Source organism: Pteropus medius, unplaced genomic scaffold (assembly GCF_902729225.1).
Source record: "Pteropus medius unplaced genomic scaffold, Ma_sr-lr_union100, whole genome shotgun sequence".
NCBI classification, from domain to species: Eukaryota; Metazoa; Chordata; class Mammalia; order Chiroptera; family Pteropodidae; genus Pteropus; species Pteropus medius.
The window spans coordinates 12,242,365-12,269,397 of NW_024340696.1; the positions used below are offsets into that span (position 1 = coordinate 12,242,365).

A 27,033-nucleotide genomic window follows, 5' to 3' on the forward strand; every position below is an offset into this window, starting at 1 on the left:
TGTGTGTAGTGTTTTTCTATATAATTTTTAAAAGTCTCTACCCTAAATGAAGATACATGTCACCAGCCCTGGCTCTCATGCGGGTTAGTGATGAGGCTCTGATGATGACAATAGGTGTGAAAATGCTCTGTCATCCAGGATGCAGGGCAAAGGTCAGGTAGTGTTTATTTAATAAGAGTAAATCACTGACTGGGCTTTTCTTTGGTTCTTGGCTAAGTAGCGTTTGTAGCTTTTGGAGGCCTGGGAGGATTTGCAGTGATTTACGCTCTCCATACCTTGAAGTTCATGTTCGTTTGTTTTGTAAAAACTCCCCAGAGCACAGAGGAGAGATAAAAGTAAAGGCAAAGCGGGGATCGGATTTTTATGTGCGTCTCGGAAGGCTCGGGAGGATGTGGGAGATCCTTCCTTCCAGAGAAACGGAGACAGCTGTCCCGAGGTCCTGGGTCTGATGTCCCCAACAGTCCGATTCTTCGGAGCAGATCTGATAGACTCTAGACACACTTGCTGGGCTGCAGTGTACGCAGCACCCAGGATTCAAGCGAAAGGAGAGTTTGGTGGGGTTGGGGGTTGGGAGTCTGCTGGGGAGGGTTGTCAGGAGGGAGGAGGGATGTCAGTTAACCTGTATAGATGAAGGGCAAGGTGTTCAGATGGTGGTTTCTATGACAACACTTGGACTGAGCCCGATGTCCCCAGCCAGAGACAGACAGTCTCGCACAGAGCTCTTTGCGTTACCGAAAAAGGTAGCCAGCTGGAGCCATCAAGGCCATGGGAAGTCAACGGAATTGTTGGGCGGAAGGCAGACCGAGACTCAGAGCATCGCCTCATCTGCATTTCTGAAGGCAATAAATTCTCATTTAAGCCGCAGTATTGATCTGTTCTGTGAAACTGCAGCATCAGTGATTTTTNCCAAAATAAAGCTGTCACCTATCAGGTTAGTTCCTTCCAGAGGCTCTGCAGAAAATTCGTTCCATGTCTCTCTCCTAGCTTCTAGTGGCTTCCAGCATCCCTTGGCACTTCTTGGCTTTTGGACGTATCACTCCGATCTTTGAATCCATCTTCATTTGCCTTTCTCCCCTATGTGTCTCTCAGATCTCCCTCTCCTTACTTATAAGGACACCAGTCATTGGATTTGGGGCCAACCCTAAATCCAGGATGATCTCATCACAGCCTCCCATCATGTGGCTGTGGTATAATTTATTTAACACTGCACTTGACTTCATGCCAGGCTCCTGTGATTCTGACCTCCTACATCCCTGCAGAGCGGTACCTGGCTTTCCACTTGCCCTGTTGTGCTCCTAGGGCGAGCCACCAGTTTGGATCTACAGAACGTGTTCTTTGACTTCTTGCCCTTTTTTTCATTATTTTTTTTTTCCTTACACTAAAAGTGGTACAATTTGGTATACGGATTTCAGAAAACACAGAAAAGCAAAAAGGAAACTGTAAATTGAGGATCCAGTGATGACATTCCCCTAGTGTTGCTTGTGTTCCAGCACCAACCCTGTCATTTCAGGGCTTTACAAGCAAGAAAAAGGGACCCGTGGGTGCCCAGCCCGCCACCTCGAGGCACTCGGGCTGTGTCTTCTGTCTGAATTTCACTGGGGGCGTCTCATGCCATTTAGTGGCAGACCCAGCTTTCCTGTTCTCCAACTGGGGCATTGCTGCCTTTATTATTTTTCTCTCACCACCTGCTTTTGAGAAATTCTTCTGACAGACATATTTACCAGCGGGACCAGAAGGGAAAGCTTCAGTGTGATAGCAGTTGCGATGAGAACCACGTAGGATTGGGGTTGGAGGCCTAGATGATGGTCTGATGATGGACAAGAAGAGGAAGCTGATAGAGCCATCTGAGGGTTTTCTGCTGACTTGAGCTCTGCGTCTTGGTGACCTTTGGGCACATGCAGCACCCAGGGAACTGAACCAGGCCTGCTCCGTCCCAGCAAGGCTCCCAACCCTTCCATTTCTTTCAAGGTCTGAGAGACATAGAGAATTCAGTTGTCCTTGCCACCCATAGATCACCAACCCTGTAAAAAATGGGTCCCCCTGGCTTGGATTGGCAGAAAGTATTGCTAATGAATTGAAATAATATTTTATCTCAAAGCTTTTATGATAGATACTCTAGAAGGGGCAGATGAAGTTAGTGGAATGGACCCTCATTCGTTCCTTCATTCATCCATTTAGCCACCATCGTTGGTACCTCGTATGAACTGGCCCCAAGTTGTTCACTGGGATTTAAAGATAAATAAGATCTGAGCCGTCAAGAACCTCTGAATCTAAAAAGAAGAACAGATACAAGGCCATTTAGTGTGTTCTGTTGAGTACCAACGTGGCAGATAAGGGGAATATTTAACTTGGTTTGGGGGGCCTGGGAGATTTCTGCAGGATTCTTGGGGATGAACAGGCATTCAGGACTGGATGAGGAGAAGACATAAAATATCAAGGACCTCTTTACAGAAGGTAAGGATATGAAATCTTTCTCATAGAATCTGTAAAGAAACGGAGCAAGGCAGAGAAGCAAATTTAAAGACTATTCTGGATAAAATTAAGTTGACAGAATGCAAGAGGGAAAAAGGAAATAAAGCATCAGCATGTAGTAAATAGGAAAGAAAGGACAAAATAGCCCAATTTGGAAGGCCCTAGAAAGATGAACGATTCAGGAGACACCGTCTTTGGCTCAGTCACTGACCTCGCACAGCAGCATCTGCTGGCTGGTGAGGGGGAGGAGGCGGGGAGTTGGAATATCACCCCACTCCTGTTTACTTCTCATTAAAAGGGTTGGAGCCAACTTTGAAAAAAACACATGTAATAAAAACGATTTCAAGAATGCTGGTTAAAAAAAGTGTTGGAGCCAAGTGTCTGCTTCTGTGCAGGTGGCCAGGGCTTCGTGTCTGCTTCTGTGCAGGTGGCCAGGGCTTCGTGTCTGCTTCTGTGCAGGTGGCCAGGGCTTCGTGTCTGCTTCTGTGCAGGTGGCCAGGGCCGTGTCTGCTTCTGTGCAGGTGGCCAGGGCTCGTCACCAGCACTGTGCAGGTGGCCGGGGTTCGTGCCCTGAGTACCACACTGTTGTTGGGCCTCGTTCCTCTTAGACAAGAATTGAGAAGAAAACTGTCACCTGGGTCTCAGCGACTGGGGGTGAGGGCGCAAGCACGGAGCCAGAGCTTCCTCGGGGCGGGAAGTACAGAGGCGGGTGCCGTCCTCACCAAGAGCTGGTCCTGATGGCGGCTCCACACCTGCTTCCATTGGACTTGCATCGCCAAGTGAGCGTGTAAAGCCCTGCTTCTTTCTGTACTTAAGACCCGGAGCAAGATGGGTGCTGGGGTAGGGGAGAATGCAGTAGGGTGAGGTGGAGAGAGTGGGGGCTCCTTTTCCATAACCAGAAATAGCCTTCTAGAAATTACCACCAGGCTAGAGGTTGGTGTCATTTACCTGGAGGCTAGGTATAGTGTCACATCTAGCGTAGAGATGTAGCACCTCCCCGTGGCCATGTCTGTCTTAGACACCACCTATCCCAGGACTGAGAACATTATCTCTTGAATGAATGAGGCATGAATTACCCTTTAAAAAAGACTCTGTTGGAGCTGGGTGCCTGTGCCCTAATTCTAGGCTTTGTACCTCCTGCCTTAGCTTCCTAGTGAGCCTCCCTCCGTCTCGGCCTCCTGACCTCTAATCCATTTTACTCCAAAGCCCAGTCCTAATTGCCTTGCTCTCTGTGCCACCTGCGTAAAGCCTAGCATCTTGCTCGATATCGAACGTCCTCCACATCTGTTTTGCTCACCACTGCTGTACGCACTCTTTGGCTTCCCGCCTTTTGCTCACACTTTTCCCTCTTCCTGGAATGGCCTCCCCAGCCTCCGCCACGCAAAACATTTCCAGTTATTCAAATTCTCATTCAAATGGCTCCTTTCGGTGAATCATAATCCCATCTGGGAATGACTTCCGAATTCCATCCCAGCTCAGACAAATTGTAACTCTCTAAGGGTCCTGACTTACACAGTGACACCATTGATATTAATGTAGTGTCACCATTAACTGAGCACTTACTACATGCCAGCGGCCAGGGCTGCCATGTCACACAACTTCAGGAGAAGCCATTCACACCAAAAACAAGACAGAGGCGCTGCCAGTTGCGGTGTCAAGCCTTGTATATAGACACTCTCAGCCCTGAAATGTGATGCTGTTTACTCTATTTTACAGATGAGGAAACTGAGGTTGCAGATGTTAAGTTTTTTGCCCAAAGCGCCATAACTAGTAAGTAATGGGACTGGGCAGTGGTTAACTCAGGTCTGTTTCCAAAGCTCATGTTCTTTCCATGACATTTTGCTGCCTCCCTAATAGATGCTGCACTCCCCGAGGTCAGGGTCCCACACCTGATTTCTTTATAACTTCCCCCCACTATTCCATGGAGCTTAATAAATGCTTATTGGCCAAAACTGTTCATGCTGTTTAGTGCCAGTTACACACTAGAGACTCTGGCAATAGCATGGATTCAGCCAAAGAGGTTGGGCTTTAAAGTCAATCAATAGAATTGAAGGAAGGAAAATGTACAGTTCCTCTCCTGAAAAGCCACGCCACTAAGTCTGTTACCTTTTTTTTAAATTTATTTATTTAAATTAGTTTCAAGTATACAGTACATTCGTTAGCCATCTATATAGTTCATAAAATAATCCCCCCAGTTGCTCCCTCCCTCCCATGACCCTCCACCTAACCATGATATTAATGCTAACTGCATTCCCTATGCCATGCTCCCCATCCCCGTGACCATCCATCAGCTACTAATATGTACTTCTTTAACTCTTCACCCCATTCTCCCCGCCCCTCAAGCCTCCTCCCCTCTGTCTGCCACCAAATTGTCCACTACATTTGTGAGTCTGTTTTTTATTAGTTTGTTCTTTTTGTTCCTTAGATTCCTCATTCAAAGTCTGATATCTTATCTCTTGGTAGTACAACAAGGGAAGTCTGGATTGCAAACAGAGAGACTAGGGATACTTGGGAGCTTCTTAGACTTGGCCCCAATACCTGCAACTGGGGGACTCTGAGGAATTGACCCCAGAGTGACTGCAGTGCCTTCTGTGGCTACCACGTCTCTTCCCAGATTAGCCCATCCAACTCCCCATTTCTGTAAATGAAGCACAAACTGGTAGGACCAAGGAATGCTGAATTTTAAAACACCCCCCGCCAAGAGAACTAAACCACCGCTTGGATATGAAATGCACACAGCCCCCACCCCATTCCCTTTCCTTTAGATAAGCAATCCACGAGTTTCTCACTTCTTGATATGTGTGCTCCTGAAAGCTGCGTGGAGCTCGAGTCATTCTAAATTCACCAGGGGATCTCGTGAAGGAAGCTGCTCATCAGTCATAAAACCAAACACTGTCAGAGATGGAAGGAGCCTTAGAGATTATCTAGTTCAGCCTCCACCTCCTAGAGATGAGGAAACCAGAGAGGTTAAGTGACTTGGCCAAGGTCACACAGCCCAACTGAGATTAGAATGGACCATAAATCAAACAGAACCTTCCGTCTTACTCCAATGCTTGTTAATGCTTTTCTCTCTCTAAAGTTCGTTTTTTAATAGTCATTCTGCCTGTGCCCATGGCCCTGTTCACTCTTACCCTCCACGCCCCCATACACAAAATCTTCAACATGATCTGTTTTAAAAACTCGTCGGTTCTTATGTCAGAGAGGGTTTTGTCTAGAGTTGCGGCTCTGCCTGCCTCATACCAACAACCTTTGGTCGGTCGTCTTGTGCAGCTCTTCTCACAGAAGAAGGGCGTGCATAAAGGAGTTACAGTGGCGGCCTTGAGACTGCTTATCCTTAGAAAATCCTGCTTGCAAGTTTGGCCCTTGGCTGGCACCCAGGAACTTGGGTGTGAGGAAGGTTCCCACCACCCCGACTGCTAAGAGTGGCTCCCTGTGCCTAACCTGTGTGTTCAGACAAGGTGGTTTAAGCCGAACACCTGCCTTCCTTGTGAACTGTGGTACGTGCTAGACAGAGGGTGCCTATCTGACCAGCCTCAGATAAAAAACGTTGGGCGCTGAGTCTCTAATGAGCTTCCTTGGTTAAATATATACATATAATATATTTACCACATGTTGTAACAACTCATTGTGAGGGGAATTAAGTGGGGAATTAAGTACATCATTAGTGTGTGTGTGTGTGTGTGTGTGTGTGTGTGTGTGTGTGTGAGGAGAGAGAGAGAGAGAGAGAGAGAGAGAGAGAGAGAGAGAGAGAGAGTGAGAGTCAGTCCACTCAGAGAGGCTCTTGCAAGCTTGTATGGTTTCCCCCAGACTTCACCTTTTCCCGTTAGTAATTTTGTTTTGTGTCCTTTGGCTATAATAAATTGTAACCATGAGCACAACTAAAAGCTGAGTCCTTCAAGTCCTCTTAGTGAATCATCACATCTGGAGGTAGCCTGAGGGAACCCCCAATGCAGGGGTGGGGTGGGGATCAGTTCTCAGCCCAGGGCACAGTCTTTTTTTTCTCTTAAGGGAGGCAGGAATGACTAGAGCTTATGAATGTAGACCTTGGGGTCCTGCTCACCCTTATTCTCATCCTGACTCTGCTATTACGATGCATTTGGGACAAGTCATTCCCCTGCTCTGGGCCTCGGGACCCCAAGGAAGGACTCAGTGTGATGCCTGACATAGAGGACATGCTTAACCACTGGGGGCTCTGTGTCATGACTGCTGTGCTCCCAACTCTGAGAACAGGCCCTCCCAGCAAGTAGTCGACCCAACAATAAATATTTGTTGGATTTGCACTCTAAGGTTGATCAAATGCCAGCTTACATTGCTGCCGGAAGCACTAGAGAAGCACAAGGGTCCGGGAGGAGCCAGACAGTCTTCTCAAGTAAGGTGTGTAAATTCCATGTAGGTTTCTGTCTGACCACTGGCTGACCTCTGGCTGCTGTGGGAGAGAACTTTTGATTGAACCCCGGTGGGGTAGAAGTGAGGGGGCACGTAGCTTCCCTTTACCCAGTCCCCCTGCCAGGCCGGCAGGCTCATCTACCCAGACTTAAGAGAGCTCCCTTTCCCCCAAGGGCACTGAGGCTTCTCTCTAGAGTTTCTTGGTTAATCTATTTCTGGATCAGTCTGCAGAGTTGTTGTATACATAGACCCAGTTACCAAGTACATGATCTAATTAGCAAGGCTCATTTTAAATGGCTAAGTGGAACATCCCCTCATCACAATCCCAGTGACCCATTTCCCAAATGCTCCCTTTATGCTGTTTTTTTCCCCCTCTGCTTCTTGAACAGAGGAAAGGGGAGGAAACAACCATTTGCATATTTATTTGCTCCAGTGGTGGGTAACTGTTTACTCTCCCTGCCTTAGGGAGTTTCTCTAGCTTGCTTTCTTGTTAATGTTTCTTTTACAGGATAAATAATGTGCAAGTGTCATTATAGATCATCAAGAGGTGACCAGCTGTGGAAAGTGGAATTTACTACCTCCCCCACAGCCCAAGGACAGAGTTCCTCCTGAATATTTTAAACCCTGGCTGGAGCTGCACTTTCTGCAGGAGGCTGAGTGGGAGGGCAGCCAGAGGAATGAGGCGAGCTCAGACTGAGGGGCCCCAGGTTCTAGTTTCAGCTCAACCGCGGAGTTGTCCCTGACACTTTGGCTGTTTCTCTCCTGTGAATTGATCCAAAATGTTCCCTTACATCGCTGGCATTCTTTCAGAGAGTCAGACAGCACAGAGAGTCCCAATTTAATCTCTGAGAATATCACACCCAGTGAAAGTCACACTTTAAACACGAGGCAGAATTAAATGCAAAGAATGTGCTCATTCTGCCGCCACCACCAGTGTCCCCAGGCGGGAGGTGAGGCAGAGTGGGCGATGGCAACTCACTTTAGAGTCCAAGGAGGGACAAGACCCCATATGGCACTGCCCTTGGAACCCTAAATCTATAAGGAGCGCCACTTGTGGTCACCAGAATTTAAGAGACCCTATCCGACTCTTAGAAATCACATAAGAGATTTGGAGACATCTTACTGAAGAAACCTGTTTAACATTGTGGAATTAGTGTTTCCTGAATTTAACTGACCAAACAACCCGTTATTTCCACCCGTTTTCATACCACCTTTAGCCTCCTGTGCAAACCCTTTCCTGAGGCTGTGGCTGTGGTCAGCCAGGCAGCTTAGTTGAGAATCTTTTCCGTGTCTCACCATCCATCCTAATTTTCTTGGAACCTGTGTCGGAGTATTAAAAACTGAACATCTGTTCGCCCTGCCCCAAAATTCATACGCCGAAATTCGAATCCCAAAGTGATGATATCCGCTGGTGGGGCCTTCAGGAGCTAATTAGCTCGTGAGGCTACAGCCCTCGTGAATGAGCTTAGTGCCCTTGTAAGAACAGGCCCGAGAGCTCAGTCACTTCTTCTTTGCACAAGAAGTCATCAGTCTTGAGCCCCAAAAAGAGTTCTCACCAGAAGCTGACCATGCCGGCACCACAATCTCGGGACTTCCAGCTTCCAAAACCAACTTACAAATACGTGTCTGTTATAAGCCACCTCGTCTGTGGTACTGTATTACAGCAGTCGGAACTAAGACACAGAGGGGTGTCCATGGGCATCCTCCTGGTGATCTCGTTTGGGACAAAATTTTCCATCATGGACCAACAGATCACCAGCTGACCCCCAAGCAGTTGCCACCCGCCCTCCCACCGCAGGCCCCTCTCCTAGAGTGTCCCTCCTGTCTTCATGCTCAGTCTGTCTCTGTGTATCTTTCTCTCCTTCCTCAGCCCACACCTCTTCTCCTCCATTCCCCCATTTTTCATCCTCCCTGTCTCCTCCTTAGTTTGAACCCTGCTGGGAGGGGGATGACCTTCGACCTCAGACCCACAACTCTTCCAGGTTTGGAGTGTTTCCTTTGCCATGGTTTGGTTTGACATTGATCAGGAATTAATTGGTAGTGGACTGGCTCCTCAGAGTACATTGCGGCCGTCTAGGAAATGTGCTGATCTAGAAGGATTTTCAGATGTTGTTAACAACCAAGAGCACACTGTCAAGTGTTTTCTTTTTCAGCCTGTTTTTGGCACTGCCTGCACATGATTCAGCCACTCTGCTCTGTGTCCTTTCGGTGACATTCATTATTTATTCAGTTGCTTTAAAGCTATGCCTCAAAATGTCATTAAGAATTCTAAATTATTTGATTTTCTGCCTCTTTTGTTTAAAGAATTGTAATTAAAAGCTTTGTTTTGAGACAACCCAGTTAAATAGTAGTTATGTTGACTTTTGCCTCTACTCCCCAATTCATTTTTGCTGCCTCTTTTCTGCCCAGTCTGGCTGTGAGGTTTAGAACAAGTCAGATTGGTGTCATTTTTCTAGTTTTGTGACCCTGAGCAATTGCTTACTATTCCTGAGCCTTGGTTTCATCTTCTGCAAAATGAACATAGTAACACCTACCTCACAGATTGGTGGTAAGGATTAAACGAGAGAAGTGGAAAATGTAAAATACTCAGCACAGTTCAAGAGCGTAATTATCTGTAGGGGAAGAAAAACTTTACCCTCTTAGGTTAGTAGATGGAGGTCTGCAAATTAAACTGACAAAAGACATGTTAATAGGAGAAAAAAAATTGTCGGTGTTAATATATTTTATTTTATGTACACAAGGGCTTTATAGAAAAGAACTAAAAACCCAAAGAAGTGATTAGACCCAGTCCAGTGGTGATCGGTTAACATTTTAACAAAAGGCAATAAATTGTAGAGAAGTGACTAAGTGACTAGAAAAGGGAAAGAGGTTTGGGCTTCCAGGGGTAGTAAAGTGTGGGAAGGTAACTATTTGGGGGAACTAATGGCAGATAAGAGTTATTAAGTAACATGCGTTTATGTGGACTCATCTCAGTGTCGTCTCCATCTCTGGTGATAAGAGTTATTCTCCTGGTAAAAGAAGGGGGACACCTTCACAAGGGAAATTTATGTCACCTTTGCAGAGGCAAATTTATACCCTGCTTTTAGACAGATGGGAGATAGGCAGAAAGCTCCTCCTACAGTCTGCTGTTTCTCAGTTGTCTTAAACTCAAAATAATCCTTATGCCAAAGTGGCATATTTTGGGGTGGCTTTTTCTGGTCCCCTTCATATCTATCACCCCATACAGGAGGGAATGAGAGGATAGGACCTCTCATTCACTCTTGTATTCCCAACGGTGTCTGGCTCATAGTAGATGCTCAGGAAAACGCTTATAATGGAAAATAAGGGAGTGGGACAAGCCTATTGTAAAAATCCTCTACCAGAGTCTAGTCTAGGCCCTCAAGAGTCCTGAGCCTGTCTTTATCCTGGATTTAAGGCGCTGAGCCTGCCACAGTAGCCAGGAAGCCACCTGCAGGATTCGCTGGAGGAAGGGGCTTTGAGCTGGGCAGATGCCTTCCTAGATATGTCATTTTCTGGCTCTCCATCTCTTTAGCCGTTCTCAGTCCTGGTTGCAATTAGAATCACCCAAGGAGCTGTTTCAACAATCTCTCTGCCAGGGCCGTCTCCAGAGACAGACTCTGCTGCTCGAGGTTGGGACCTTGCAATTCCGATGTGCAGCCAGGGTCACAAAGCCTTCACTTTAATCGAGGAGAACTGACTTGAGTGGAGATTGTATAACTTCATTGACTGCTGAGCACTTGAAGCGATAAAAAAGAACTCTAGTAGTTTGCTTCTTATTTGACGCTTCAAGATTGACTCAGAAGCAGTGAATTGTATCTATGGGTTGACACCATCCCCAACTTAAGAGTAGGTTTGTACATCCATATTGTCATTACAGACTTAAAGCCCAAGTTTGTTCACCCTGCAGGACACTGGTAGAGCCAGGTGCCTTGGCGGGACATGAACCAGGTGGTCCAGGGCCACTTGGAACAAGGCCACCTGTTTGTCATGATTACCAGGCGCTAAAAGGAGTTGGGTCTCCCCAAGGCAGTTCCACACCTCATTGGGTGAGCAGCCGCTTTTTGAAGGCTCACTGTCTTTTAAATAAACACAGATTGAGTTTTGTTTGTTTACCCACACAAAGCTTTCTCTTGGGAAGAGGTTAAGTGAGGAACACCGTCTCAACCCACTCTCTGATGTGACATTATTTAGAAACAATGACTTGTTCATCAGCCACCTCCCTCATGCCACCCACTCAACTGATGGAGCATGGCAAAGGAGGGAAGGAAGGTCAGCATTCATCGTCTTCAGCGTGACAAGTTTCCAGAGATTTTTAGCATTTGATTTGTAACATTTTTTGGAAGGCAACATAAATCATGTTAGGTTTTTTTTGTTGTTGTTGTTTTTTATCGTGTTATTAAAAAAAGGGAAAAAAAAAAGGGAAAGCCTGAATCTATTAGGGAGAACATATATGTCAGTCAGAGCCTCTTCGGATCTGGTTGAAAAGCTGCAAATATTTTTCTCCATACAAAGTGCATTCGGGTTTTGTTGATGATGTCGTTGTTCTTACAGATCTCCTCAGGGGCTCCGAGTAACTCTGGAAGGAGGATGGGAACTGGAGTAAGGGCTGTAATTTTCAGCCTTAAATAGAAGCAACAATTTTAAGGAATTTAAAAAATTCTGTTAAGGGCAATCTGTTGGTCTCCTGCTGGAACGAGACAACCTCATTCAGAATGCTCTTGGTAATATAAGGAGCCGGTGGAGTCTCCAGAATTTGTACAGCCTCCTGCACCCCCAAAGCCATTATATAAGCCACACCCCCTACTTCTGCCCCCTCATGCCTTTAAATGAGAATATTAGTAATTTCCTGCTTAGTGGAGGATGTATTACAAAAACTAGAAATGAGTTGTCCAGATAAAGCGAGACTCTGGGGGCTGCCAGACAAACTTGGTTTTGTCAGAAAAGAAAAAATGAAGGGAGTTGACTGAAGAGTTTCCCACACTGCAGCTTGTGAATGGTTATGTAATGCTTTTGTTGATTTTTTTTTTAATTTCTTTTTTATTTAGTCATCATGTTGTAAAGTCCCAGATGAGCCTTAGACTCTTGGCCAAGAGAACAGATAAACATTGGTTAGCCAGGGAGTTATTTTCCAGCAAATTGCCCATGAGTTAGACTCCACTCTGTGGAGTGGGGGTCATAAGAAAACGGAACCCCGTCTTATTATGTGAGTCTGCCGTGAATGTCATAACATTCTAATGGAGTAGCACCCTTTGGGGCCATCAGGTTAGGACTTACCCCATAGTTAAGAAGTGGGGTGTCTCTGTGTCAGTCATTCCTGACAGAGGCCCTGTCAGGTGGGGGCAGATGCTCCCAGGAGCTGGGGCCAGAGCACATGCCACATGGAGGCAGATTGGGGCTTACTAGAAGGTAGCCAATGGGTCAGTAGCTTTCAAGCTATTTTGACCCCAATCCACCATAAAATCTTTTATCACAGTCAAGTATACAGATGGAAATGCATTCCGTATGCAGTGCACTGATATATATTTTTTATGTTATTTATTATTATTATTTATGCCTACAGCACCTGGTCTTCCTAGGCAGTCTCCCATCCAAGTACTAACCAGGCCAAACCCTGCTTAGCAGCCGAGATTAGACATCGGGCTTATTCAAGGTGGCATGGCCGTAGACCATGGACCGTGGCTCCACTGGGGCGCGAACCCAGGACCTTCTGTGTGTAAAGCAGACGTGCTAACCGCTACACTATGGAACCATGTCCAGTGCACTGATATTTTTAATATACTCTGTTTCCTCCATTTAATTTTATGTGGGCCCTGACCCAGTATGTTAGTTTCTCTGCTTACTATTTGGATGAGACCTGATGTTTTAAAAACGCTGCAGCAGGGTATTTTCTGAGCACCTTATTTAGCACATGAGTTTCGAGAGCAGCCTCAGCCAGACTATTTCCAAGAATGTTACTGTCCTGGGCTCATTCCCTTTATGTTCCATTGGATTTTAAGGAATAAAACACATCAGGGACCCTCTCACCCCAGGACCTTTGTATGTGCTCTTCCTTCCACTTAGAATACCCTTCTTCCTAATATCCAGGGGTCCATCATCAATTCTTTATCAGGTGTCACCTTCTCAATGAAACTACCCCCCTGACTGCCCTGTTCAGAACTTTAACCATCCCCCACCCACCCGTCCTCACTCTTCATTTCACTTCCGGGGTTCTGGGTTTTTTTTTTGGTTGTCATTTGGTTTTCGCCACAGCACTACTATCTTTCAACAAACAATATAGTCTATAATTTATGTATTATGCTTATTGCCTGTCTCTCTCAGCTAACTTGTAAGTTCCTTGAGGGCAGAATATTTGTTTCGTTGATCGATACATCCCAAATAGCTGGAGAAGTACCTGCTACATGATAGATGCTCACTCAAGACTTTGTTGAATTAATAAATGAATGAATGAGTGTTTTAAAATTACAGCCTCTTATGCGGCTTTCTTGAATCGAAGAAAGGAAAAGCTGAGCCCTCACTTGGGTTAGAATGGAAACAAGGAGGACCAGTGATGGTAGAGAGTGAAAATCCCCAGAAAAAGAGGAGATCAGGGAACCAGCATCAAGATGACAAGCTTCTGTGGCCTCTGCCCACAAGGAGAACCCACCCCTCCCCCTCAGGGGCCACCTGGCTTCCTGTCATTCTGCCCCTAGCCTGAGTCTTCATTCATTGAGTGTCCAGTGGTGGGTCCCGCAGCATCTCATCAACAGGGCCCAGCTGCAGGGCTTCTGTTGGGACCTCTTTGAAAATGTTCGGCCCCACGGTGCTGCATGTTGCTCGTAGTTGATAAGACCGTTGCAGGAGAATTTATAGATCCGCTGCCTTAGTGGCTGTGACTGAGGCAGATAAGCAGCAGTCTGACAAAAATAAAAGCACCTCCCGCCCCTTCCCTTTTCTTGCGGGAGACGCAAAGGGCAAACCTGAATCTGTGTGGTGAATGAACGTCCTGGGGAAGTGAGAACGATAAAACTCCAGCTTGCCGCTTTATGGGAAATATTACAAGCCACCTCGTCTTTGTTCTCAGACCTCTCTGTTCCTTATGCATGCCATCCGTGAGGGCCTCTGCCCACCGAAACCTGGAGGGAAATTTCACTCGCAGAAAGCCAGCATGATTTTCCAGCCAGAGGAGACACGGCTGTTGAGGAGCATATTTCTGTTAAGCTCTGCCAGTTGGGCCAAATCCTACTTGAAATATTTAATTACAAGATACACGAATGCATATCCCAGCAGTTCTTTTTTCCCTTTTAAACTTCGTTTAGCCTTGTAGCCAAAAAAAGAAAAAAGGAAGGAAGAAGGGAGGGAGGGAGGAAGGAAGGAAGGAAGGAAGGAAGGAAGGAAGGAGAAAAGGAAAAGGAAAAGGAAAAACAAACCCTGTTCCTGGGAGTTTATCTTTCTTTTACTTAGGCTCTCAGAGGTCAGTTTTTAAAATATTTTTATCCCATTGTTCAAACCAGGGGCTGTGCTTGTCACAGGAGAGGATTTTTGAATAAAATAATGCTGCCTGATTTCTTTTGTAGTCATAATTTATCCTTTTAAATTGGTTTTCAGTGTTAAAAGAGCATTTCACATAGAAGAAATCAGAGCTGAAAATGTGTTCATGATCTGCCTGGAGTTGTATGGTGACAGGGTAAGAACTCGTAGGAGCTGAATCTTTAACCTCATGGAGCGCTGGTCTACATCACCACCCAGGAAAGCCCTCCGTCTCTCTGCTCTGTCTCCCCACTAGGAGAGAGGAGAAGAGCTTTTGGGGCGCCAGGCACTGCATGTGAAGCACCTTTTATACATTACCCCACCGGTTCCTCCCAGGAATCCTACGAAGCAGGTTCTCTTAGCCCCATTTTCTAGTTGACAAAATAGAAATTCAGAATTTTATTGCAAATTGAAATCAGGTTTTGGCATCTGAGCCCCTGCAAGCAGGGTGAGGTATGAACTCTGTTTTAAATGGCACAGAGGCCACCAGAATGGAAATGTATTTATAAACGAAAAAACGGAAAAGCAGATAAAAATCCCTGACCTGCGGAATCTGACTTCTAGTGCTTCATTTTAGGATGGGTGGTGGGATAGTCTAACAGTGCTCAGAGGCCAACTCCATTTTCACTCCAGGAACAAGAATTAGCCCTCTTGCTAAAAGGCCAGAACAGATGCATTTGTACACATACACGACCTGGACTTCAGCTCAGGCAAGTTTGAATTGCCAGTAATTTAGTCACTGTAGCAACACAGCTCCTGGCTCGTAAGATGCCTGAGAACAAGTGTAAGTTTTTTGAAGGCAGAAACCTTAATCAGTTTTATATGCCCCACTGTACTTATTGCTTCCTAGGTGCTTATTGAATGTTTAAATGAAAGAAACCTGTAGATCTGCTAACACGAGGCTCTCTGAGAATGAATTAACATCTATCAAGAGTTGTGTAGTCCGGAGACTGAGATATATCCAAAAATAATCACCCCTAGAGAGATCTCTGAAAATCAGCAATGAAAGAGCTAAACGAAAGTGATACATCATTCCATTACAGTTTCATACATTTACAAGTAAGTGGTTTTGGAAACAAGATAGGTGTGTAAGCTGCATTTAGCTTTGGTGTTGTGCTAAGCAAATTTGAACCAAATATAAATTCATGGCGTGTTATTTTTAAGCCGGGGAGGGGGGCGTGCTGGGGAAGAAAGAGAGTTGGAGAAGCATCAAAGCTATATTTGCAAGTTTAATCTACATTTTTAGAAAGATGTGTTTTTGAAGAATCGGAATATCAATCACTTCCCACTGGCAGGATTCTTTATCAAGAGAGAAATGACAGCACATCCGATCTTCCTTAAGTCTCTTCTGATCACATTATTAAAATGGTATCTGTCGCTGAGTACCACATGTGAGAAGACACCCTTCCTCGGCATGCCTCCCTGTCCTTCACTGCCTTATTTACAGCCTGCAATAGACTTGTTGAGTATGAAGGGAGAACCCAGGCAGAATGTTAATGCAGAGAAGTGACATACGAGCCAGTGCCGCCCTGGGCTGTGAGTGCACATGACAGACAGGAGGCCCAGCCAGCTGTGGCTCTGCTGCTTGCATTAGCTCTGATTTGCTAGACATCATGTAGAGAATGAATCAGACGGAACCTCAGCCATGAGCCCCTCATCTGGGAGCTAAGCGGGGGCCCTTAAGTCCACAGCATCCCACCTGAGACCACTTAGTTAGCCAGGATCCTGAGCTTGGCTACTGGTGGCTGCACTGAATGCTTGATTTGCAATGGAAATCCGCAATTTGATATGAAGTCTCCGTTTTTAAAAAGTGTTGGCTAACGTCACAGCCCCCCTCATTTTCCTCTCATGACAGTCTTCCTTTCTGGAATATTTTAAATGTGAGGAATGAAACGGGATTGTCATTGGAACTAGATCCTCGCCAAGGGGGCTCAGCAGTTGTGATGATGAAGAGGCCAAAAGGCATCTTCCTCTCCAGGTAGTTAAAACAAAGATCTGCTCACCGTCCTGCTGGTGTGTGTCTGCCTGGGTGTACGATATCAGGGGAAGCTGGGGGCTAAAACCGGGGACAGAAAAAGCAATGCAGATGCATTAGGCAGGAAGCCAGAGTGGATCAGGAAAAGGTCTGGAATTATGGAAGGTTGAAGATAAGCAATTTTGGTTGGTTTCCAACATGGGCAGTTGCCTGCTTTAATGTCTGGATAAGAACTTGCTTGTAATTGGTAGATGGATTACTTAGATGTAAACGAAGCCTGAAAAGAATCTGTATCCCCTTCCAGCAATTAAACGCCGCCGCCCCCCCCGCCCACTTTTTTCATTCTAGTTATTCAGCAGACCCTTTCTCCTTAAGAAGTGTATTCTAGCCCAGCCTGGTTTAAATTAGTTTATGGGCTCCACATTAATGAAGTTGGTCCTTACTTGTGACCAAGTATCGTATAGTACCCAGTGTGGAAAAAGGGATTTTGGAGAATGTTGGTGTAAGATACCTAACAACCAGATGTGGGGTCCTTTTAAGTATCCCTTCCCTCAACAAGACTGTAAAAGCAGGAAACCATTACTCCCTGCCCTCATGCCCAGCCCATCACTGCCACGCCCATTTGGTAACCCACTTAAGTATTTAGAACAGTTTTCCAAAGAGAAGTGTGTGCGGAGTGATTCCTTAGGTTTCTGGTAGGTGTTCTTAAAGAAAAATACAGAGGTGTTTTTTTTTGGTATATGGATTGATGGAGGATCATGTATATAATATAAATCAATATGTCTATATTAGGGGAATACAGCCATGTTTTAAAAACTTTATTAATAAGAATATTTGATGTCCACTGATTTAGAGCACTGAATGAAGCCCCTAGATTTTGCTCCCCTTCTCATTTTGTCATGAGTGCTTGAATGAATTCACTTTTCTCTGCTTTCATCCTGCCTGACTGGGTTAGGAAAATAGAGACCCAGAGCATCTGGGGAGAAGAAAGGAAGTCACTGACATGACTAAATTAAGACACCCCTCCTCCATAAGGAGTCTTCCCTGCCTCTCTCCACTGCCCTCAGGGATCTCTGGGTTTCAGGAGAGCCGGACATTGTGAGTGTGTCCTGCGGATCTCAGCCATGAGCTGCCCCCAGGCTTCTCGTAGAAGCTCCTGGGGCATTTTAGAATTATGAAGATGCTTTATGTGAAGCTCATGGCATTGGGTTTGCCCATCGCAAAAGGCCCAATTCTCTGTCCTATGCCGTGCTGCTGCTGCTACTACTATTTGACCTATTTAACTCACCCAAGTGTTGTTTTATTTAACATTGAACACGATTCGATTCAGTCACTTAGAAAATATATCAATAAGCTCATCACTAGAATGTTGCCCTTACCCCTGCACCCTGCACCCAGAAACAGATGGCTTGCTTCAAAAATCTTGCTTGAGCGGGGTCAAAAAGCTGGAGATGATAGCTTTCAAGCGCCGCGGATTTGCAAAGTAAGGAGAATGCCATGATTGGGGATGGTTTCTGGCAAGGAGAAATGTCCAATCCAATCCACGCCTGTCCGTCCATGTGTCTGTTCGTTGGCGCTGCGCTGCACAGCAGATCTCTTTCCAATGAATGAACTTCAGCAGATGGAGTGTCTATGACAGATATTTGACTCATCCTAGAGTCTAGCAGTTTAAAGCTGACAGCTCTGACTCTTTGTTTGACTTCTTAAGTGCAGTATTTGGGGCAGATATAGATCCTTTGCAAGCAGGCAGCAGGCCAGATTCTTCTGTTTCCCAGATCTAGATGTTACGTTAAAAAAATTGGTATTTACAAATATGTTTCATCTTGAATTAGCCATGATTCAGTTGTTATTGTTTGAAGGGGACATCTCTTAAAATTTTACTTATACTACTGACTTGCTTTTCAAAAGCACAATAAAATCGTATTCCATTATAAAAGTTCACACACTCATTATAGGACTTTTGGAAAATATAGAAGAGAGAAAAATTCACCCATACTTCCTCCATCTGTTAATAATCATTATTAGCAATTGGTGTATTTCCTTCTATATTTTTTTCTGTGTATATGTAATGAGGCCTTTTGTTCTTTGCAACCATATTACTTACTCAGTTTTGCATCCTATTTTTTCCCCACTTGTATTAAGTATTTTCCCATGTTGTTATAAACTCTTAATAAGCACTCTTAATGACTGCCTAGTGTTCTGTCAAATGCTCCTTAATTTACTTACCCACACATCTGTTGGTGAACATTTAAGTTTTACCATTGAATTATTACGGACAAAGTAGTAAAGGGTCTTTAAAGCTTTGTTTCATTACTTTCTTATACTAGATAAGATTACTTCTTTATTATAGATTTCCATAAGATTTATACTGGGTATGAACACTGCTAGGGCTCATCGTACTTAAATTACTAAATTGTTTTCCAAATAGGTCTTATTCTTTTTACACCCCCACAAGTAATTGCTAACATGGGATATTATTTTTTAAATCATCCCTGCATTGCTAGGCAAGAAATGATTCTAATTGTTTAATCTTGCAGCTCCCTGTTAAGTGTTAATTGAGACTTTATTTAGGAAGACCCTGCTGTGCTTTGCATAGTTCATAAAAATTCTAGGAAAGTGCTCTTGAAAAAGAAAATAATTTATTTTCATTCTACTTTTTTCTCAGCTGTTATCTTTTTTCTCCCACTTTTAAGTCATCTTACATAAAGAAATCTATAACCAAACTATAGGTAATTAATACTCCAAAGATTCTTGTGATTGAGATTGCCACCTGGTTTTCAGGCAATAAACAACATTACCTGAATTTGAATTTTTCTGACTTATGCTCTTTAGCCAGTAACCATTAAGTGCCTACTGTTTACAGTCCTTCCTTCCTTCGTCAGTTTCATCTACCCTCCTTTCCTCCCTCCCTCCCTCCCTCCCTCCTCCCTCTCCTTTCTCCCTGTTCTCCTCCCATCCTGTGACAGCCTCTGTGAAGGTCCGATAGAGGGACATTAACTGGCTAATCCATGTGCTACAGCCCCTAGTTCCTGCTCCTTTTCCTGCTGAACATGATTTATAGTTGTTTGGCAGAAAGTCAAAATCTGATTCTTCAAGTAGGGGTAGAGGGGAAAATACTTGATTTCTGTGACACAGTTCATTAAAAATTCATACATATGGATCTGAAAATGAAGCATTTCTTTATGTCAGCATGAGTTACAGTGGGAGCCTAGAGCAAGACTTCAGTTTTAGAGAGTGACACTATGCCCAAGTAATCACATCGGCATAGTGGTGCCTTTCCATGTGACAAGAAAGGGGAAAGGTGACTTGGGCTCTGGATGATGGAAACAAAATGTTTCTCTTTTTTGCCTAAGGGCTTTTCTTGTAGATGGCAGCCAATTTATTAGGAAACCTCTCTATCTTAAAGCTTAAAGAGCCCACTTTATTCGTTTATTCTTTTTGTCCACTTGGTTAACAAACATTTTATCTAGTCTCGGCTATTGGTAAGGTGCATATAAATGAGACCTGGCTTGTTTTGAAGCTCCCTGCTATTTCTACTTTCTTTCTCAGTTACTCTTCCCTGACCCTTTACTTTAAAGTCATCTGGCTTTTACACTGCCTAGACTCCAAGCCTTTTATTGTAAATACCGTAGTAGTTGGAAACATGATCTAGCCCAGTGCTTCTGAAACTGTAACGTGCATACAGATCATCTGGAGATCTGTCAAAATGAAGATTCTGATTCACTAGGTCCAGAATGGGGCCGGAAAGACTGCATTTCTCCCAGGCTCCTAGGAGATACCACTGCCACTGATCCAAGCCCCACACTTTGAATATCAAGGCCCTCATCTGCACATCTCTTCTGGGTCAAATAGTGTCCCCCCAAAATTCCTGTCTACCCAGGACCTGCGAATGTGACTTATCTGGGAATAGTCTTTACAGATGTAATCAAGTTGAGATGAGTGTATTAGTCAAGATTCTGTCTGTCTTGCCTGTCTGTCACTGTCTGCCTGCCTGTCTGTCTATCTATATCTATTGAGAGAGATAAAAAAAAGAAATTGATTAACTGGTGTTAAAGGAATGGGCTCATGTGATTGTGAGAGCTGGCAAGTCCAAAATCTTCAGGGCCAGGCCCACAGGCTGGGGACTCAGGAAAGTGTTGATATTGCAGTCTTGAATCTGAAGCCATCTGGAGGCAGAATTTCTTCTTCAGAGGACATCAGTCTTTTCTCTTAAGGTTGTCAACTGATTAGATAAAGTCCACCCACATTATGGAAGCCAGTTTGCTTTACTCAAAGTCTACTGATTTAAACGTTAAAAGAACTACCTTCACACTAACATCTAGACTGGTATTTGACTAAAACGTAGGTACCGTAACTAGCCAAGTTGACATAAAATTAAACATCACAGTGAAGTCATATCAGATGAGGGTGGGCCCTAAATCCAGTAAGACTGGCCTCTCTAAGAAGAAGGAAATTTGCATACAGACACATAGGACCATGTGAAGACAGAGGCAAAGAGTGGATTGATGCATCTACAAGCCAAGGAATGCCAAGGGTTGCCAGCAACTACCAGAAGCTAAGACAAGTCAAGGAAAGATTCCTCCCTAGAGCCTTTATGTTCTTTTAAACCACCCAGTTTGTGATACTTTGTTAAAACACTCCTGAGAAACGACTACAGTATCCTAAGTAATAGGCAGTAACAAGTCCAAGAATGTCATCATAAATGCTTGACTTTTCTGGTAATCTGCTACCTTAAAAGATGGATATAGAGTCTGGATCTAGAGTTAGTGCACAAACTAAAGTATTGTATCATAGACGAGGAGTTCAGAGCTACCGAGGCTGGGGATGAACTGGTCAGGGCTCCTCTGTCTTTCTTCAACTTCAGAGTTGATCTGGAAATGCTTATGTGTCTCCGCTACTTTCTCTTTTCGCTCTGCCTTCAGGTTGCAGGGCAGATGGGTGACAGATGAGGAGGAGTTAAATTTGCTTTTCTTTGAAGGAACTCTACTCGTTAAAATGTACCCCACTGAGATTGCCATTTGCCATGAGTAATGCATATTTCATTAACATTTGCTTTAAAAACCAACAAGATCGTAAAGTCAAGATTACTTTAGCCTAAATGCTGTCCAGATTTAATATGCATGATATAACCTCTCGGCATAGCAATAAACTTGAGCAGGCATTTTTGATGCCTCGTTGATGCTTATTTTTAACAGGAAGAGAATCAATACTTTGTAAGGGTTAGATTAACAATGGGAGCTGTCAAGAACCAAAGAAATAATTAAAGTTATAATATTAACAAAGCAACATGGTTGTAGGAAAATGGATAGACAGTTTTATTCTGTCCCCCACCCCACCCCCGCCTCGCCTTAGGCATGTTCCTTGGCATTTTCAGAAGGAGATGGAATCAGGAGGTATTTTTCTGCTCAGGAATGTTTAAGTAAATGTCAGTTGTGATCAATAGGGTAGCCTCCACAAGGAAAGCAAAGCTGTAAATGTCACTCATTTCACTTTTCAGAAATAGTTGCGTGTCTGTGTGTGTGTGTTCGAGCTGAAGTCTGAAACCTGTAAATTCAACTGTAGCCAGGGGTTAGCAAGCAAAGTTACCCTGAAAAAGTTGAGTTCTTCTCAACAGTGAGAACATGGAGAAACCAAACTCCTAGGTATTATGATTTCTCGACTATCTAATTCAGCAAATTAAATGACTCTTAGGAATGCTTCGAGGTGGTCTTCAGACAGAACACAACCCACATTTCTTTGAGCTTGAAAATGATGCTTTTAAAAGACTGTTGACATTTAGGTCGAAGTGTAGCTATAAGGAGTGGCATGTCATGAATAGTGACTCTGTGTTCCCATTGTAGGACTCAATGGAAACACAGAGTCACTACTGCTTTTTGACTCCCCTAAAAAGAGTCTTCTAATTACTGATTTGAGTCAGTGCAAACTCCTGTTATCCAGCCTTAGCTAGACCCTTACTAGTCCCGGGGTGAACCAAATCCTTCCCGTTAATCTCCTGGGAGCTGGTGTCTACTACTGCAATTTTAAGCCATCCACATTCTCAATCCCCCTGCCCCATTTTACAGAAGCTTGTGCTTCACGTTTTATGGAGTAGACGTGAGTTTCTCCAGCTTCCTTTCTACCTCAGGATCTTGCATTCCTACTGCTCCTCCCCCTCCACTGTTGAGGATTTTCTTTTGAAAAACGTCACCTTTCTTTGCCCTCCATGGTTCCTCTGCCAACGGGTCTTCCCACCTCCACATTCTCCCTCAGGAAAATCCATCCTACACTCAGTGTCAGATTTATTATTCTCACTCTTACTTCTCGTGTTAACTCCCCCACTAAAACCTGTTCCAAAGACCACGCTCCCCCACTTTGCGTTTTAGATTACGAGTGAGCTCCTCACCATGGCAGCCAGAGCATCGATTCCAGTGTGCTTCTTCGCACCCTAACCCTGTGGCCCAGCAAAACTGGACTGTTTATCGTTCCCCAATCGGATCTTGCCATTTCTCACCTCCCACCGGCCAGTGCTATTTCCCCTCACATGGACTATTCTCTTTCCATCCTTACTTCCTAGAATTGTTTCCATTCTTCAAGACTCATCTCACATAGCACCTACCTCATGAATCGTACACTGATCCTCACACTACACCAGAAACCATCGCTCCCAGCCCGGAACATCCATCGCATTTAATTCGTACTGCTTTCTCAACACTTTTGTTGGAGTGCTTATTTTCCTGATACTTGTTTCCCTTTATTCTACGTATTTGACTAAGCTCCTGAGGCCAAGAGAAGTAAGAGAATGCCATGTCACCTGAAGTGTGGGCCATCTGCCTTAGCTGGCATAAGCCCTCTTTATTTGTGAACTGGATTGAACCATGAATAGGACAGAGTCTGTCTCTATTCGTAGCTTAAATTTTTCTCTGGCTTGAATAATGATGAGTCTGAGGCAGAATGCCCTGGCTGATAAGGGACTCGCGGGGCATTCGTTAAGCACAGATTCTTGGGCTGAATCCCTGGAGCTTCTGAATCAAAGGGTAGAGCATGGAAACTTCTGTTATTAACAGGCATCTCAGAAGTTTGTTGGTGCTCAATCCCCTCTTGGGAACCGCTGTTACAGTGGACCATATGGATCTGAGTTTGAATCCACTTCTGCACTTTCCTAATTGGCCCACCCAGGCAGCTTCCCTGTCTGTAAAATGAGCATAATCATGCCTGCCTTTTTTAGGCTACCGGGGGGATTAAATAAAACAACGTGTGTGGAATGGCCAGCCCACAGCTTAGATTGGAGAAGACCCTGTGAGTGTTAGTATCTTTTTTAAAGTGCTACATCCAATTCTGAATCCTGATTCCAGGTGGTCTTATCTGCCTCAATACGCTATCATTTTCCTCCCCAGAACATTATTTATAAAGTCCCTTCCATCCTAAGCCAGCAACTCTTCTCCAGCTGAGATTTATCTTTTTCTTCACCCCATTTTGCTGCTTGCAGTCCCACGAACCTGAGCGGCCAAGGACACAACTTCAGCGCTGCTTCTCTTAGAACATCTTTTTGTTGGTGTCATTTCTTCAGCATATTGTCGAGGATCTGCTTGTGCCAGACACCGTTCTAGACACTGGGTGGGCATAGAGCAGTGGACAAAATGGGCAAAAATTCTTGTCCTCAAGGGACTTATAGTCTAGGCAGACTAGAAACATGATAAATAAATAGGAAGACGCCCAGACCTCTGAGGCTGAAGCAGAGCAAGGGAGGAGCATAGAAGGAGCCAGGATGGAGGGGAAGTGGGAACCAGATGATGAAGCTCTATCTTTATCTTTCACTCCCAGCGAGACGGAGCAGGGGGAGGGTTTTGAGTAGAGGAATGACGCAAGCTGACTCATGTTTTCACAGGCTCTCCTTGGCTGCTGTGTTGAGAATGGACTGTAGAGGGCAGTAGTGCAAGTGGGAAAGCAGTTACCTCGAAGCCATGAGTGAGAGAGAATGGGGCCAGGAGCAGGAGGTTCCAGTGGAGATCGTGAGGAGTGGTTCGGTAGAAACGAGCTATGTTCTGAAAGTGGCTTCCCTTGGAATTGCTTATGGATTCGATGTGGAGTGTGAGAGGAATCGAGGGTGACCTCCAAGGTGTTTAGCCTGAGGAAATGGGAGGACAGAGCGACCAGGTCAGAAACTCAGCTGGAGACATATAATCTCTTGAAGTTAAGTGTGGCCTTGGGTAGCTGATCTCTGGCACTTATTGGAACCCGCTATGTGGCTGAATATTAAATTTTTAAGGGTGTACTGGACTGGGATGAAAAATAAGTCTTCCTCACTACCCGTGCTGCCCTGAATAATGACTGTTCGATTTTGGTATGGTTTCTGGGGGTTTTTTGCTGATAATATTTTTCTACATGTTATGCATACGAGGCTCTGAATTCATTAAGTGCTCGATAAGCATCTCCTCACAGTAATTCTTTTATCAACGCTTTGAAATGTAGGTGCCTTTATTATCTTCATTTTACAGATGAGGAAATGGAATCCTATGGAATCACTTTCCCAAGATCAGTGAGGGCAGGGGCTCATGGAAGGTCTTCAGATTCAAAAGCCTCAGCTCTTGATTGTTCTCCTGGGAGCAAGCACTCCAGGCTTTCATGAAGAAGCCTTCTGAAACTTCTCTAGCATCTCCTGCTACGGGGTTGGATATGAGCCATTTTATGTAGACCCTACCTAAATTAAATTAAAATCGACTAATTAAATGTGGCCTCTTTCAGTAGACTGCCATATTACTAATTACAGCTTTTCTTCTCTCTTGAGAAGGCAGCTTACCATTGTTTTTGAAAAGTTGCTCTATTATTAATGGTTGGGTAATACTTTGAAAATGTAAAGTGTCATTAGATTGTTAATAAGAAGGCCCTGAGGGGGAATAGGAGTCTGTTTTGCCTGCCTGCCACACACATACAAACCCCCAGCTCACAACTGACCCCAAGCATTAGAAATAAACGGTCAGACTGACTGATCTTCGCTGCTAGGAAACAGCTTATTTTGCCTTCCCCGACTTTGGCCCTAACACTTTGATCTAAGCCTGCAGATAACAGAAAAGAGAACTTATCTAGACAGGAGCAGTGGAAATAGCTGGGAACAAATCATCACAGTGAGAAAGAGAACTAAGGAAGATAAATTGATCAGCTTTAATGGGTCTCTTCAATACCCTACCCATGTATTGTCTTTTATGTGAGGTTTTCTTGACAGACTTCTGACCAAGAGAAAACTAATTATTCCCTTCTTTGTGCTTCCTTTGTATTTTATATTTGTTTTTCTCCTAATATTCATTGATCAGAATCTTTTTCAACTTCTCTATTGACTATGAGCTCCTCAAGAGAAGAACCATTTCTAACTCATCTTCGTGCCAGCTGTTCTGGTGTTTGTTGAATTAAAAATGAGTGAATTTTCCCATCATAAAAGATTTGCTTATACACACGTTCAACAAAAAGGTCTTTCCAATTCCAGAGCTGTACCTAAGGGAGACGAAAATAACAAAAACAGACCTTAAAGAGTTGTTGGCTTCTGTGCTTGAATTCACAATCTTAAGCCACATTCCTCTGTCAGGATCAAAGTGAAAGCCCATTGCCTTCATCGTGAAGAGTGATGCCAGTACACTTAGAGCAGGGCAGAGGAGACCCGATGCAGCCAAGAAGACAGCGAAGCCCCAAATCAAAGAGAGACCAGTGGAATGGTCCCCAAAGCGGTATTGTGGCCTCTGAGTCTCCCGTACAAGGGGCCAGCTGCATCAAGCTTTCAGAAGACCTGCTGTTCCATCTGTCAGGAGAAGCATGCAAAGTGCATTTATTTCCAAGTGCCCAAGCCACTGTGCTGAATAATAAAGAAAAGAAGGAGAAAGGAGACAGAGAATGCAATTGCTCTGGAACTACAAAGCTCTTCAGCCCTCTCAGCCGAGGCAGCCAAGTCTTTTTCTTATCTGGGACTCTCTCAGGCCCAGGAAGACTGCTTTCCAGAGGGGTAGCAAGTTTAGGTGAGATGATACAGTGTACCTTCACCTTCAAACATTCTTGATTATTAATTCAGATTCTGATATGTCAACATCGGAGGGATTGATGAGAATGTACTTATGCTGTTTTAAAATTTGATTTTACCAAATCTCTCTGTTTTAAAAAAAATAGGGTTTTCTTTTCTTTAAAAAAAATTTTTTTTTTTTTTTGCTTTTAGTATGTTGCAAAAGTCTTTTGCATTCTTACTAAAAGGTTTCTATTTAAATAGATTGTTTCCGTCTCACATTAAAAAAAAAAATGGATCAGCTTTAAACCGGAAGTGGCTTCGCATTCTTCTTGCTTGGAAATGATCCCTAGGATGGATTTATGTCCCAGCTAGGAAGTTGTTGCTTGTGATCCAGTCCTTTCCAGACACGATAAATGAAGTTAGAAAGTACTGTATATAATGCTGATCACCAAGAGGTGTGCAGGTTTGTGGGTTTCAGAGCTCCACGGCCCCCAAAAATGATAAAAGAGACTTAGGAAGTAAGTGTGGAAATGTAGGCAAGAAGTAGAATGGTTTTGAGTGACCCTCAGAATTCAGTCTCCCAGGTTCAAAGTTTGGCATCATTCCAAATTTTTTTTTTTTTTTCCCTCTCCCTGTTCGCTTCCACCCTAGCCTGCTAAAGATAAGGAGTTCCAATCTCGGCAACATCTGCTGCTTATTAGTGCGTTTGCACGGCTGAGAGACTTGCTCC

General features: G+C 44.3%; 1 protein-coding gene, 1 long non-coding RNA gene and 1 pseudogene across 6 annotated transcripts in view; 2 read left to right on the forward strand and 1 right to left on the reverse strand.

The window, feature by feature from the left end:
- Window positions 1-27,033, forward strand: part of LDLRAD3 (low density lipoprotein receptor class A domain containing 3) — a 213,138-nt gene that overhangs the window by 143,277 nt on the left and 42,828 nt on the right. The window lies entirely within an intron of this gene.
- Window positions 9,710-15,428, forward strand: LOC120606038 (uncharacterized). The gene is made up of 2 exons (XR_005653817.1): window positions 9,710-12,120; window positions 14,443-15,428. It is a non-coding gene; the product is annotated as an uncharacterized LOC120606038 (long non-coding RNA).
- LOC120610434 (uncharacterized) lies at window positions 12,410-12,525 on the reverse strand (annotated as a pseudogene).